Raw genomic sequence first — 14017 nt, 5'->3', positions numbered from 1 at the left:
AATCCAAAACCCCTAACTCTCTATCTCTCTCTTTTTTCTTCTTTTAGTGGTTCCATCTTCTCTCTCTCTCTCTCTCTTTTCTCCCTCTATATTAGTCTCTTCCTTTCTCCTTTACGTCTTCTCTCATTCAAACCTCAATAACGAACAAATTATCTTATCTGGGACTCAAACTTAAGTTTGTGGCATTTTGGGGGATTTTTACTTCACCTTTTTAACTCATTAGCAGTGCTCCCATCCCTGGCTCTCCATTTTATCTAGTTCTTGTTCCACTAAATACAATAGTAATTTTTTAATTTTCCATCCCTTTTTCCTGTTTCCCTCTTATTCCTCTCATCATAACTCTTAGTCAGCCAACATCTAAAAGCAAATCATTTTATTCTTGACCCAACTTTTTTCCTTATTTGCTTGTTGTGGGCCTATACCGCCCCCTTTTATATATTTTTTTCTTTTATTTATTTTTTTTTCCTTTTTTTTTCTTTTTCCTTTACCCCTTTATTACTTCTCCCCAATTCAGGACCTCCACTACAGGTATTCTTTGTTCTATTTAGTACAATATAATTCACAGTTCATCACAAGATTTTCTCAAGAAAGAGGGTAGAAGAGAGGAGAGGAAAAAAGGAGGGGAAGGAATAATTCCCTTTTTATCAAATTTTTATCTTATTTTGTTTTTCTTTATTTAATGATTAATTTTTTTAAAAAAACCCTCAATTTTTTTATTTTTTTAACTTTTTATTCCTTATAAAATCTCATTAATACTATCAACAAAATCACCCTCAGATGCCATTAAAGAAGAGAAAATCAAATATCATGGATACATAAGAAAGAGAGGTAACACAGAGAGATGAGGAAAAATATATGGAGAAAAAATTTAAGATACTGGAAACCTTAAAGTTAAATGACAGAGAATTTAAAATAAAAATCCTAAAAATACTCAGAGATATACAAGAAAACACAGAAAGGCAATTTAGGGAGCTCAGAAAACAACTCGATGAACACAAGAGTATATCTCCAAAAAAATTGAAACTATAAAAACAAATCAAACAGAGATGAAAAACTGAATTCACGAGCTGAAAAACGAGGTAACAAGCTTAGCTAATAGAACAGGCCAGATAGAAGAGAGGATTAGCGAAATAGAAGACAAGCAACTTGAGGCACAACAAAGAGAAGAAGAAAGAGACTCAAAAATTTAAAAAAATGAAATAGCCCTACAGGAATTATCTGACTCCATCAAAAAGAATAACATAAGAATAATAGGTATATCAGAGGGAGAAGAGAGAGAAAATGGAATGGAGAACATACTCAAACAAATAATAGATGAGAACTCCCCAAACCTGTGGAAAAAAACTAAAACCTCAAATTCTAGAAGCAAACAGAACTCCAAGTTTTCTTAACCCCAACAAACCTACTCCAAGGCACATCATAATGAAATTGGCACAAACCAACTGCAAAGAAAAAATTCTCAAGGCAGCCAGGGAAAAGAAGAATACAACATATAAAGGAAGGCCCATTAGATTATCATCAGATTTCTCAATAGAAACTTTACAAGCTAGAAGAGACTGGACCCCAATATTTAAAGTCTTGAAAGAGAGGAACTTTCAGCCACGAATACTATACCCATCAAAGCTATCCTCCAAATATGAAGGAGAAATAAAAACATTCACAGATACAGAAAAGATGAGAGAATTTATCACCAGAAAACCCCCACTCCAGAAAATACTAAAGGGGGTTCTCCAATCAGATACAAAGAACAAAAAAAAAAAAAAAAAAAAAAAAGCCACAAGTAAAAGCTCCAAAAGAACATAACAAAACCAACTTTAAACTGTGACAACAACAAAAAGAAAGGGGGGGAGAGGATGGAGATTAACAGTAGCAAAGGGCGATGGAGTGCAAAAGTACTCACAAAATAGTGCACTACAATGAACAGGGTAGGAACTCTTTTCATTACTTAATGGTAACCACCATTGAAAAAACCACCACAGAAGCACATGATTTAAAAAAGATAGCAACAGAGGAAAGATGTATGGAACACAACCAAATAAAAACAAAAGATAGAAAAACGAAAGAGAAGGATCAAACAAGACACAAAACTAACAGAAAGCAATCTGTAAAATGGCAATAGGGAACTCACAAGTGTCAATAATTACACTAATTGTAAATGGATTAAACCCACCAATAAAAAGGCACAGAGTAGCAGAATGGATCAAAAAAGTAAATCCAACTGTATGCTGCCTACAAGAAACTCATCTAAGTAACAAGGATGAAAACACATTTAAAGTGAAAGGCTGGAAAACAATACTCCAAGCAAATAACATCCACAAAAAAGCAAGCGTAGCAATACTCATATCTGATAATGCTGACTACAAGACAGCAAAAGTACTCAGAGACAAAAATGGCCATTTCATAATGGCTAAGGGGACACTGAATCAAGAAGACATAATATTTCTTAATATATATGCACCAAACCAAGGAGCAAAATATATAAGACAGCTACTTATTGACCTTAAAACAAAAACTGACAAAAATACAATCATACTTGGAGACCTCAATACACTGCTGACGGCTCTAGATCGGTCATCAAACAGAGAATCAACAAAGATATAGCGGTCTTAAACAAAACACTAGAGCACCTGGATATGATAGACATCTACAGGACATTTCATCCCAAAGTGACTGAGTATACATTTTTCTCCAATGTACATGGATCATTCTCAAGAATTGACCATATGTTGGGCCACAAAAACAACATCAGCAAATTCAGAAAAATCAAAGTTGTTCCAAGCATATTTTCTGATCATAAAGCCTTGAAACTAGAATTCAACTGCAAAAAAGAGGGAAAAAATCCCACAAAAATGTGGAAACTAAACAACATACTTTTAAAGAATGAATGGGTCAAGGAAGAAAGAAGTGCAGAGATCAAAAGATATATACAGACAAATGAAAATGACAATACGACATATCAGAATCTATGGGGTGCAGCAAAAGCAGTGATAAGAGGGAAGTTCATATCACTTCAGGCCTATATGAACAAACAAGAGAGAGCCCAAGTGAACCACTTAACTTCACACCTTAAGGAACTAGAAAAAGAAGAACAAAGACAACCCAAAACCAGCCAAAGAAAGGAGATAATAAAAATCAGAGCAGAAATAAAAATAGAGAACAGAAAAACTATAGAAAAAATTAATAGAACAAGGAGCTGGCTCTTTGAAAAGATCAACAAAATTGACAAACCCTTGGCAAGACTTACCAAGGAAAAAAGAGAAATAACTCATATAAACAAAATCCAAAATGAAATAGGAGAAATCACCACAGACATCATAGATATACAAAAAATTATTGTAGAATACTATGAAAAACTATATGCCACTAAATTCAACAACCTAGAAGAAATGGAAAAATTCCTAGAACAATACAACCTTCCTAGACTGAGTCAAGAAGCAGCAGAAAGCCTAAACAGACCTATTAGTAGAGAAGAAATAGAAAAAACCATTAAAAACCTCCCCAAAAATAAAAGTCCAGGCCCAGACGGCTATACCAGTGAATTTTATCAAACCTTCAAAGAAGACTCGGTTCCTATTCTACAGAAAGTCTTCCAAAAAATTGAAGAAGAAGCAATACTTCCAAACACATTTTATGAGGCCAACATAACCCTCATACCAAAACCAGGCAAGGATGGCACAAAAAAAGAAAACTACAGACCAATATCTCTAATGAATACAGATGCTAAAATACTAAACAAAATACTAGCAAATCGAATACAACAACATAATTAAAAATAATACATCATGATCAAGTGGGATTCATCCCAGAATCTCAAGGATGGTTCAACATACATAAAACGGTTAACGTAATACACCATATCAACAAAACAAAGAACAAAAACCACATGATCTTATCAATAGACGCAGAAAAGGCTTTTGATAAAATACAACACAATTTTATGTTTAAGACTCTCAACAAAATGGGTATAGAAGGAAAATATTTCAACATGATAAAGGTCATATATGATAAACCATCAGCTAACATCATATTAAATGGCACAAAACTGAAAGCTTTCCCCCTTTAATCAGGAACAAGACAGGGTTGTCCACTCTCTCCACTCTTATTTAATGTGGTACTAGAGGTTCTAGCCACAGCAATCAGACAAGACAAAGAAATAAAAGGCATCCATATCAGAAAAGAATAAGTAAAGGTATCACTTTTTGCAGATGATATGATCCTATACTTCAAAAACCTCCACAAAAAGACTACTAATTTTGTATCGCAGGATACAAAATTAACATACAGAAATCAATAGCCTTTCTATATGCCAACAATGATACATTTGAGAACGAACTCAAAAGAATAATCCCCTTCACGATTGCAACAAAAAAAATAAAATACCTAGGAATAAACATAACAAAGAATGTAAAGGACTTATATAATGAAAACTATAAACCATTGTTAAGGGAAATTGAAAAAGATATAATGAGATGGAAGAATATTCCTTGTTCTTGGTTAGAAAGAATAAATATAATCAAGATGGCCATATTACCGAAAGCAATATACAAATTTAATGCAATTCCCACCAAAATTCCTATGACATTTTTTTGTTTTATGAAGCTGGAAACGGGGAGAGACAGTCAGACAGACTCCCGCATGTGCCCGACCGGGATCCACCGGGCACGCCCACCAGGGGCAATGCTCTGCCCCTCCGGGGCGTCGCTCTGCCGTGACCAGAGCCACTCTAGCACCTGGAGCAGAGGCCAAGGAGCCATCCCCAGCGCCCGGGCCATCTCTGCTCCAATGGAGCCTTGGCTGCGGGAAGGGAAGAGAGAGACAGAGAGGAAGGAGGGGGTGGAGGTGGAGAAGCAAATGGATGCTTCTCCTATGTGCCCTGGCCGGGAATCGAACCCAGGTCCTCCACACGCCAGGCCGACGCTCTACTGCTGAGCCAACCGGCCAGGGCCCCTATGACATTTTTTAAAGAATGGAGCAAAAAATCATCAGATTTATATGAAACTATAAAAAACCCCAAATAGCCAAAGCAATCCTAAAGAAAAAGAATGAAGCTGGGGTATTACAATACCTGACTTCAAACTATATTATAGGGCCATGACAATCAAAACAGCATGGTATTGGCAGAAAAATAGACACTCAGACCAATGGAACAGAATAGAAAACCCAGAAATAAAACCACATATATATAGTCAAATAATTTTTGATTAAGGGGCCAACAACACACAATGGAGAAAAGAAAGCCTCTTCAATAAATGGTGCTGAGAAAACTGGAAAGCCACATGCAAAAGAATGAAACTGGACTACAGTTTGTCCCCCTGTACTAAAATTAACTCAAAATGGATCAAAGATCTAAACATAAGACCTGAAACAATAAAGTATATAGAAGAAGACATAGGTACTAAACTCATGGACCTGGGTTTTAAAGAGCATTTTATGAATTTGACTCCAAAGGCAAGAGAAGTGAAGGCAAAAATTAATGAATGGGACTACATCAGACTAAGAAGTTTTTGCTTAGCAAGAGAAACTGGTAACTTAATAAACAGACAGACAACTAAATGGGAGACGATATTTTCAAACAACAGCTCAGATAAGGGCCTAATATCCAAAATATACAAAGAACTCATAAAACTCAACAACAAACAAACAATCCAATCAAAAAATAGGAAGAGGACATGAACAGACACTTCTCCCAGGAAGAAATACAAATGGCCAACAGATATATGAAAAGATTCTCATCTTCTTTAGTTATTAGAGAAATGCAAATCGAAACTGCAATGAGATACCACCTCACACCTGTTAGATTAGCTATTATTAACAAGACAGGTAATAGCAAATGTTGGAGAGGCTGTGGAGAAAAAAGAACCCTCATTCACTGTATTTGGGAATGTAAAGTAGTACAACCATTATGGAAGAAAGTATGGTGGTTCCTCAAAAAACTGCAAATAGAACTACCTTATGACCCAGCAATCCCTTTACTAGGTATATACCCCAAAAACTCAGAAACATTGATATGTAAAGACACATGCAGCCCCCATGTTCATTGCAGCATTGTTCACAGTGGCCAGGACATGGAAACAACCAAAAAGCCCGTCAATAGATGACTGGATAAAGAAGATGTGGCACATATACACTATGGAATACTACTCAGCCATAAGAAATGATGACATCAGATCATTTACAGCAAAATGGTGGGATCTTGATAACATTATACAAAGTGAAATAAGTAAATCAGAAAAAAACAGGAACTGCATTATTCCATACGTAGGTGGGACATAAAAGTGAGACTAAGAGACATTGATAAGAGTGTGGTGGTTACGGGTGAGGGGGAGAGGGAGAGGGAAAGGGGGAGGGGAAAGGGCACAAAGAAAACTAGATAGAAGGTGACAGAGGACAATCTGACTTTGGGTGATGGGTATGCAACTTAATTGAACGACAAGATAAGCTGGACATGTTATCTTTGAAAATATGTATCCTGATTTATTGATGTAGCTGCATTAAAAAATAAAATTATTAAAAAAATAAAATAAAATAAAATAAAGAACAAGTAAATTTAAATCACAAAAAAAAAAATCTCATGTAGTTACTCAAGGGAAGTCCCGTAGCTTTTATAGTTTCTTTTTCTCTAGAAAGAAATTAAACCTCAGTGCACTGAAAAGTGAGTCAAGATGTCTAGATAACAAGTGCCATTTTTATGTGAAAAAATGAAGAGCCTGTTCACTTTGGGTGACTGACCAGGTGAATTTGTATAGTTCTTTACCTCTGCCGAAACCTTTCACATAGCATTATTCATCTCAACTCAAAACAAGCCCGTGAAGTCAGCAAGGCTGGTGTCCTTATTCCTGGAAATCAAGCTGTTAAGAAACTTCTTAGCATCATGGTAAGCAAGAGGTAGAAATGCTAGCTTCCGATGCCTGGCTCCCGCTCTTGTAAGCAAAGGTACTGGAGAAAGCCCCACCAGGCCATAGAACACTGGAAGTCAATTCGAAGAGGAGTGTGTGCTTTGATTAACTTTTGCCTCATAATGGCTTAAATACATACTTTTACTTCTCAATTATCCAGGAGCATAATAACTGGTTTGGGACTTGAACAAATTGGGAGCAGGTGGAAGAGCTGCTGAAAAATCACAGGTAACCCCCAAATTTCAGTTACAACAAAATGATAAACAGGTCTTGATTACTGTCACCAGAGCTGCCCTGACTAAGTGGATCTTAGAGAGATCCCCTTACCATTATCCTAAGACTCAGCCCAACACAGGCCCTGACTGACCCCTCCCAGTCTGGGAGAGCAGTCAGAGCTAAGCAGCCGCCACGGCCTGATCCTGATCGAGAGGCCTGCCCTGGGGATGGGTTTGTAGGGCCCTGCTATGCTTCAACTATGACTGATCTGACCCAGGCAATCTAGAATCAACTGCAGTTTTAACATGATGTGGAATTATCCTCTCCCCATCCTGTAACCTCAACTAATGTAAATTTCCTTTTCGTGTATGTTCCTGCCTCTCCCCCCTGGTCTGAAAACTCCTAGGAGAGAGGAGTGGTCTTGGGCTCTTTGCCTCCCCTGCGCACCTAGCCCAAGCCCTGGTCATGGAGGCTCTTGGAGAAGTAGTGATTGGTGAGTGGATTGAATCCAAACATGAGGGATGCCTTTAGCAAAGGCAAAGAGTAGAGGATGTTTGAGGTAGTTTACAGTACAATGACAAAATACTACATGTATCAAATTGTCAGCTACAGAAAAGTGCCCAAACTGTAAATTTGTCTTAGTGCTGGTGGGTGAGGGGGAGATTTTCATTCATGCTTGACCTCATGTAACACCATCTGAGCATCTACACACTCCGTTTCTATTTCATCTAATGTTGAATAGGAATATAATACAGAACACTAGCCATGGGCTTAATGGTTAGAGCCAACAAACCCTAAGCGCCCCAGGACCAGAGCTATGTGGTAGAAGTACAATAAGGATTTGCACCCAAGGACTTAAAGCCCAACTAGCAACTGAAACTCTGCCCAACCCTTCGAACCCCACAGACTAAAGCATCACCAGGAGCTAAGTCCTAACCGATAAAATATTGCAAACGCTTTCACCCTACAGTGAAGCTGCACTGTGGCCCAAAGATGACAATGAATGGACCATGGGCCTGCTGAGTTCTAGCTGAGGGGGAAACCTGGAGAATAGTTTTTATGACCTCCCAGAGCAGAGGTAAGGCAGAAACTTTGGCCCATGTCACAGAAGTCACCCAGGCAGTGTTCAGAAATGGAACACATTACCATCCTCCAACATGGGGGAAGAGAGGTCACAGTCTTATAATAGGGATAAACGTGAGCCTTAGTTAGGCAGATAATTACCATTATGGTGACCAACAATCGTATCACACAGCTGAATTGCCAGGTAATCTCGAATAGTAAAGTTTCAAACCCAAAAACATTCAGCAGGGCCAAGCATAGAATGAAGAGATGCCCAGAGCCACCTAGCTGGCCCCAGGACCAGATGAGAAATTCTTAGGCCTTAACGGTTCTCAATACATTAGGACAGGTTAGATGAGGGGGCAGGGGTTCTCGTGCCTTGCCTTTCATTTCTTTATCTGTGGAACAGGCATACTAATACTACCTGTGTCAGAGGATCATTGTGAGGATCACAGGAGGTCATGTACATGACATGGTTAGCAAGGTGTCCAGAACACCGTGAATACTCAGGTAAGTGCCAGCTGTTAACGCTTCTCATTCTCGCCCGCCGAGGCCTTGGGTCTGAGCTCAGAAGATGAAACATATCCTCAAAGAATAATGCTATCATTTATTGAAGACCATGTACCAGCCACTCTAATAAACTTACTTAATCGCTAACACTTTTATTAAGAAATATTTGCATACCATAAGTCACCCATTTCAAGGGTATAATTCTATAATTTTTACTAAATTTACAAAGTGTGCAATCACTGCCACAACCCCATTTTGGAACATTTCCTTCAACCAAGAACACCCTGGAGCCCATTTGCAGTCACTCCCTGTGCCCATGCCCAACCCCAGGCAGCTGCTAAACTACGTTCTGTCTCTGTGATCTACCTGGATGTTTCATATAACTGGATACCTATAATATGTGAGGTTTTGTGTCTGGCTTCTTTCATTTGGTATATATTTGTGGTTCATATTGTAGCATGTATAAATATTGTGTTCTTTTTTTTTATTGCTGAATAGTATTCTGCTGTATGAATAAATGACATATTATGTATCCATTTCACCAGCTGATGGACATTTGTGTCCAGGTTGACAGCTATTATGAATAAAGTTGTTCTGAACATTTACATTCAAGTTTGTATGTAGATGTTTTAGTGTCTGTTAGATTCCTAGAAGTAGAATTTATGAGTCACATGGTATATTTATGTTTAACTTTTAAATTTGTTTTTATCCTTGTTACTTAGATGAGTTTCCTGTAGGCAGCATATTGGATTTTCTTTTTTAATCCATTCTGCTACTCTGTGCCTTTTTATTGGTGAGTTTAATCCGTTTACAATTAGTGTAATTATTGATACTTGTGAGTTCCCTATTGCCATTTTATATCTTGCTTTCTGTTAGTTTTGTGTCTTGTTTGATCCTTCTCTTTCGTTTTTCTATCTTTTGTTTTTATTTGATTGTATTCCATACATCTTTCCTCTGTTGCTATCTTTTTTATCTCGTGTGCTTCTGTGGTGGTTTTTTCAATGGTGGTTACCTTTGAGTAATGAAAAGGGTCCCTACCCTGTTCATTGTAGCGAACTATTTTGTGAGTACTTTTGCACTCCATCGTCCTTTGCTACTGTTAATCTCCATCTTCTCCCCCTCTTTCTTTTTGTTGTTGTCACAGTTTAAATTTGGTTTTATTGTGTTCTTCTTGGAGCTTTTACTTGTGGCTCTGTTCTCTTTTGTTCTTTGTATCTGATTGGAGAACCCCCTTTAGTAATTCCTGGAGTGGGGGTTTTCTGATGATAAATTCCCTCATCTTTTCTGTATCTGTGAATGTTTTTATTTCTCCTTCGTATTTGAAGGGTAGCTTTGATGGGTATAGTATTCGTGGCTGAAAGTTCCTCTCTTTCAGGAGGAACTTTTTTTAAATATTGGGGTCCACTCTCTTCTAGCTTGTAGAGTTTCTGCTGAGAAATCTGATGATAATCTAATGGGCCTTCCTTTATATGTTGTATTCTTCTTTTCCCTGGCTGCCTTGAGAATTTTTTCTTTGCTGTTGGTTTGTGTCAATTTCATTATGATATTTCTTGGAGTAGGTTTGTTGGGGTTAAGAAAACTTGGAGTTCTGTTTGCTTCTTGAACTTGAGGCTTTAGTTCTTTCCACAGGCTTGGGAAGTTCTCATCTATTATTTGTTTGAGTATGTTCTCCATTCCATTTTCTCTCTCTTCTCCCTCTGATATACCTATTATTCTTATGTTATTCTTTTTGATGGAGTCAGATAATTCTTGTAGGGCTATCTCATTTTTTTTATTTTGGAGTCTCTTTCTTCTTCTCTCTGTTGTGCCTCAAGTTGCTTGTCTTCTATTTCACTAATCCTCTCTTCTATCTGACCTGTTCTATTAGCTAAGCTTGTTACTTCGTTTTTCAGCTCGTGAATTGAGTTTTTCATCTCTGTTTGATTTGTTTTTATAGTTTCAATTTCCTTGGACATATATTCTTTGTGTTCATTGAGTTGTTTTCTGAGCTCCCTAAATTGCCTTTCTGTGTTTTCTTGTATATCTCGGAGGATTTTTAGGATTTCTATCTTGAATTCTCTGTCATTTAGCTCCAAGGTTTCCAATATATTAAATTTTTTCTCCATAGATTTTTCCTCATCTAGCTGTGTTACCTCTCTTTCTTTTGTATCCATGATATTCGGTTTTCTCTTCCTTAATGGCATCTTTGGGTGTATTGCGAAGCATCTGGAAGCTCCAAGTATAGGTTTTTCTGTTTCTGGTTGAAGATCTTGTTGAGTTTTGGGGGAGATTTATTGGTATAGCTTCCTACCCCGCCATTACTCTGACGTCATCCCAAGTTCCTATATTTTAACAGCTCACTGCTTCTGCATATTCTGACTTTGAGATGAGAAGGTAATCCTGGATTATATAGGTGGGTCCAATGTCACACGCACCCTTCCTCAGATGAACATAGTAAGTACAAGTACTTGTTGGCAGGACAATGCAATTTCAAGCACACTGGGCTGTCTTCTGAATCAATTGTGTCCTGTTCCCTCTAACCATTCTCTAAGCCGTTTGAAGTCCACAACCTTCTTTACTTGTCTTTGTATCCTCAAGACTTCACATGGTGTCTGGCAGAGAGTGGGTGTCCAGTATCTGTTGAACTGCGCCGGTCACTCTCCGTCCCTCAGCCTCACTGGGCATGAACTTCCTCGCGGAAAAATGAGGCAGGTGGAGACCAGTTCTAATCCTTCCACCGGTGGTTTAATTGTCCCCTATGTTTAACTTTTAAAAGAAACTGACAAACTGTATGGCTTAAGTAGCTGCACCATTTTCATTCCCAGCAGCAATGTATAAGTGTTCTAATTTCTGCATAGTCTCTCCCATACTTATTATTGGGTATCTTTTTGATTATGTAACATTTCAGTGTATGTATGAGGTGGTATTTCATCCTAGTTTACATTTGCATTTCCATAATGACTAATCATATCAAGCATCTTTTTGTGTGCTTGTTAACTGTTCACATATCTTTTTTGGTAAAATAGCTATTCAAATCTTTAGCCCATTTTATAATAATTTTTCTTATTATTGAGTTATAAGAATTCTTTACACATTTTGATATAAGTCCTTTATCAGATATACAATTTACATTTATTTTCTCCCAATCTGTGGCTTATATTTTCATTTTCTTAATACTGTTTTTTGCTCTGGTCAGGTAGCTCAGTTGGTAGTGTCATCCCCAGACACCAAGCTTGCAGGTTTGATCTCTGATCAGAGCACATACAGGAGTCAACCACTGAATGCATAAATAAGTGGAACCACAAATCAATGCTTCTCTCTAAAATCAATTTAAAAAATTTAAATATAGTGTCTTTTGTAGCTATATATTTTAAATTTTGATGTAGTACAATTCCTCAATTTTTTCTTTCATGTATCATGCTTTTGGCACAATATATATGAAATTTTTGCTTGACTCAAGGTCACAAATACTTTCTCCTCTGTTTTGTTCTGGAAGTTTTATAATTTTGTTTTGCATCAGGTTAATGATCCATTTTGAGTTAAGCTGTTTGTATTGTATAAGAGTCTAAATTCATCTTTTCACATGTGGCTATTCCATGGTCACAGCACCATTCCTTGAAAAGACTATTCTTACCTCATTGAATAGTCTTGGTACTTTCGTTGAAAAATCAACTGACCATAAAAATAAAGGCTTATTTCTGGACTCTTAATTCTGGCATAGGTCTATCCTTATGCCAGTACCACAGAGCCTTAATAGCTAGAGCTTTGTAGTAGTTTTGATATTGGGAAGCATAAGTCCTCCAACTTATAAGATTGTTTTGGCTATTTTGGACCCTTTATATTTCCACATAAGTTTTAAGATGAGCTTGTCCCCATCTCAATTTTTTCAAAACAAAACAAAACAAAAAACTTGGTGAATTTGATAAGAATTAAAATGGCAATTCTCTCCAAATTGAACCACAGTTTGGGAAGAAATTACCATTTTAATAATATTGAGTCTCCCAATTAATCAGTGAACATGAATTATCTTTTCATTTATTTGGATCTTCTTCATTGTCTCTTAAAAATGTCTCACAGTTTTCAAGTGTAAATCATGCAGTTCTTTTGTTAAATTTATTCCTAAGAATTTTGTTCTATCTGGTGCTATTATGAATGAAATTGTTTTCCTAATTTCATTATTATAGTCTTCATTCTTAATATGTAGGAATTAAATTGATTTTTGTATATTGTTCTTGTATTCTGTGACCTTGTTGAGTTCATTTATTGCAGTAGTGTCTGTTTCTTAAAATTTCTACATACAGGCTCATGTTGTCTTTAAATAAAGACAGCTTCTACTTCTTCCTTTCCATTCTGGGTTCATTTTGTTTCTTTTTCTTACCTGGTTGCACTAATTATCTCCAATACAATGTTAAAGGGAAGCGGTGACAGCAGCCGTGCTTCTGACCTTCAGGGAAAGGTTTCAGTCTTTCACCATTCAGTTAAGATGCTAAATTAAGGATTTTTGTAAATGCATTGTATCAGATTGAGGAAGTTCCCAATACTATGCCTAATTTGTTGAGAACTCTTATGATTGGGGGTTTGATTTTGTATAATGCTTTTCAACATCCATTAAGATGATCATGTGGTTTCTGTAGTAGACTTTATTGATTTGTTTTTAGATAAACTAGTCTTACATTCTTGGGATAAATCCTACTTAATCATAATGTATTATACATTTTATATGTTGCTGGGTTTGGTTTAGTACTTCCTTTTTGCTGTTAATAAGAGATGTACTATATTTTTTATTTTTACAGAGACAAAGAGAATCAGAGAGAGGGATAGACAGGGACAGACAGACAGGAACGAAGAGATGAGAAGCAATCAATCATTAGTTTTTCATTGCGCGTTGCAACACCTTAGTTGTTCATTGATTGCTTTCTCATATGTGCCTTGACTGCGGGCCTTCAGCAGACTGAGTGACCCCTCACTTGAGCCAGGTACCTTGGGTCCAAGCTGGTGAGCTTTTTGCTCAAACCAGATGAGCCCGCGCTCAAGCTGGTGACCTTGGGGTCTCGAACCTGGGTCCTCGGCATCCCAGTCCAACGCTCTATTCACTGTGCCACCGCCTGGTCAGGCTATTTTTTATTTTTAATTAAACTTTTTAAAAAGTTTCAATAACTGTTGACATTCAGTAGTATATTCATTTGAGGTATACAGCATAGTGCTTGGATATTTATGTAACTTACAAAGTAATACCTCTGATAAGTCTAGTACTCATCTGACACCATAGGTTTACTAATGTTTTATTGAAGATTTTTGTGTCTATATTCATGAGAGATCATAGCCTGTAATTTTCTTGTCATTCTTTTGTCTGG

This window comes from Saccopteryx bilineata, chromosome 1 (genome assembly GCF_036850765.1).
Source record: "Saccopteryx bilineata isolate mSacBil1 chromosome 1, mSacBil1_pri_phased_curated, whole genome shotgun sequence".
NCBI classification, from domain to species: domain Eukaryota; kingdom Metazoa; phylum Chordata; class Mammalia; order Chiroptera; family Emballonuridae; genus Saccopteryx; species Saccopteryx bilineata.
Note: the sequence above shows the minus strand (reverse complement) of the source record.